The following is a 3,281-nucleotide window of genomic DNA, read 5'->3' on the forward strand; positions in this document are numbered from 1 at the left end:
AAATGGATGCACTTTGAGAACATAATTTTAAGTAAATTAAATCAGATACTCACACATTGTTTCTCTTGTGTGAGACACACAAAGTGTAAATAAGGACAAAAATGGATGATAGATTTGGGGAAGTAGGAAGAAATATTCAAATGGAGAAGGAATAAAGGAGGGGAGAGGGGAAAAGAAGGGAGGGAATAGGGATTTAAAAAATTAAAAGAATAGAAACAAGGTTTTGTAAAAGGTTTTGTAAATGGGGAAAACAGAATTAATATATATCACGCACAGCTACAAATTCCCTATATGAATGTGATCTTATATATGTCAAAAGTTACGAACAAAATTAATTTTAAAAAACAAAGTAAAATCTGAAGCAAAAACAAACAAATAAGAGAACATGAAAAACAGATCCAATAGCTGCTATTTGATGCAAAGAAGACTAATACAACATTAATTGGAGCAAGTGAAAAACCAGGAGAGAGCAGAAAGGACATTTTTAAAAAACCTGTTTACAGAAATAGTAGCATAAAACTCTCCCAATATTGTGAAAGAATTATATATCCATATAAGTGAGACTTGCAGAACCCCAAATAGCCACTATCAAAAGAGAACCCAAAATCCTAGAATTCCAACAGAGAGACAGATCTTAGAAGCTATTAAGAGAAAAGAAACAAATCACTTATGAAGGAAGCCAGTTAGCATTACAGCAGATTTCTCCACATAAACCTTAAAGGCCAGGAGAGTTTGGAGAGAAGTATTTCAAGACCTAGAAAATAACTATTTCCAACCCAGATTATATATCCTGCACAACTTTCTTTCAAAACTGATGAAGGAATAAGGTATTTCCATCACAAAGAGCACCTCAAGAAATTCATGACCACCAAGCCAGTAATATATATAATTCTCAAGGAAATCCTAGAAACAAATAGTGAAGCCAACAAGGCCAAAAACTCTAATAGAATGAATACACCAGGCAGGATGTACAGTGAAGAGAAAGCAGGGGATCAACAGCAGGAAAACAATGCAATGACAGGAATAAGTCAGTACCTTTCAGTAATTACTCTCAATGTGAATGGTCTCAATTTCCCAATCAAAAGACACAGATTGGCAGAATGGCAGGCAAGAATTCTACCACTGAACCACCAATGCCACGAACAGATTGGCAGAATGGATCAAGAAACAAAACCCAATAATATACAGTATACATGAAACACACTTAACCCAATAAAAAATATATAGATTAAAAATCACAGGATGGGCCTGGGGATTTAGCTCAGTGGCAAAAGCGCCTGCCTGGCAAGCACAAGGTCGTGAGTTCGGTTCCTGGTACCGGAGAAAAAACAAAAAAAAATAAAAACAAAAATAAAAATAAAATAAAAATCACAGGATGGAAAACAATATTCTGTGCAATGGGAAACAGGAAAAAGCAGACATAGCTATCCTAATTTTAGACAAAGTACATTTCAAGTCAAAACTTATCAGAAGAGGCAAAGAAGTTCATTACCTATTGGGTAAGGGAATAATCCAAAAGGAAAATAAGAATTATAAACATATATGCACTAAATATCAACAGCTCCAAATTCATAAAACAAACACTAGTAGACATAAACTATCAGACAAACACCAACACAATTATAATGGGTGACCTCAATGCTCCATTGTCACAAATAGATCAGTTGGACAAAAAACCAACAATGAAATATCAGAGTTGAACCAAACTTTCAACAAATGGACTTAATACATATTTAAAAAGTGTTCCGCCAAACAAGAACAGAATACACATTCTTCTCAGCAGCACATGGAACTTTCTGTAAAATAGAGCACATGCTAGCCCATGAAGTATGCTTAAGGAAATGCAAAAGAATCAAAATTATTCCATGTAAACCATCATAGTACAATGAAACAAGAAATTATTGGCAAAAGAAACCACAGAAATTATGCAAACACATATAAATTGAACAATACCCTCTTGAACATTCAATGAGTCACAGAAGAAATCAAGGAAGAAATTACACCATTCCTAGAATCAAACAGTAAGACCTGTACAACATACTGAAACCTATGGGACACAATTAAAACAGCCTTAAGAGGGAAATTTATACTGTGAATGCCCACATCAGACAAACAGAGCAAGTTCAAATAAACAACCTAATGATGCCCAAGTAAATAACTTCAAGATCCTAGAAAAATAGAAATAATCTAAATTCAAAGGTAGTACAAGGAAGAAAATTATAAATATTAGAGCAAAATTAATGAAATTAGGACTAAAAAAACACAAAGAACCAATGTATCAATGAATAATGTAAGAATATCTATTTTTACCATTTTTAGTCAAATGTCACGATGGAGGCACTAACCAGTGGGATAAAGCAAGAGAAAGAAATAACAGGCATCCATGCCGGAAAAAGAGAAGTAAAACTGTTTGTATTGGTAGACAACATAATTATTTGTTGGAAATCTGATGGATTCTATATTTTTAAAAGGCCACTAAAACTAATAAGTGAGAGCCGGAGATATAGCACAGTGGCACAGTGTCTTTGCGGCAAACACAAGGTCATAAGTGTGATTACCAGCACCAAACAATTTTTGTAAAAATTAAAAAATAAAAATAAATAAAACTAATAAGTGAATTTAGCAAGACTTCAAAACAGAAGATGAATATATAAAAATCAGGGGTTTTGTTCTTATTTTGTAGTTCTTGGATTGAAACCAGAGCCTTATACAAGGCCAGGAACACATTACCACTGAGCTATATTCCCAGACCACTTTTATCCCATTATAATAACAGATACAGATATTAATAAGTAAAGCTATTTATTATAGCATCAAACATAATGTTTAAGAAGAAAAAAGATGTGCAAGGTTAATACAATGAAGCTATCGACATTGCTAGGGTAAATTAAAGAGCTACACAGGTGAAGGGATGCTGTGTCCAAGAAAATATAGCTGTGAATTTTCTTCAAATAGATCTAAATTGATTCAATGCAATCTCAATGAAAATAGCAACATGCTTGTATTTTTAAAAACTGTTATGTTAGTTCTAAAATTTGCACAGAAATACAAATGATCAAACATAACCAAAACAAGTTTAAATAATAAAAGTGTAACTGGAAATTGTTACTATCTTATTTCAAGAGTTCCAACCAGCCTGAGCACTTTAGCACTTTAGAGCCTATCTCAAAACAAAAACCAAAAAATGGCTAGGGATGTTCCCTCATGATGGGTTTGACTCCCAGTAGAAGAGAGGAAGAGGGAAAGGGAAGGAGCAGGGAGAGAGAGAGAGAGAGAGAGAG

This window comes from Chinchilla lanigera, unplaced genomic scaffold (assembly GCF_000276665.1).
Source record: "Chinchilla lanigera isolate Chin_1 unplaced genomic scaffold, ChiLan1.0 scaffold00034, whole genome shotgun sequence".
Taxonomy (NCBI): Eukaryota; Metazoa; Chordata; class Mammalia; order Rodentia; family Chinchillidae; genus Chinchilla; species Chinchilla lanigera.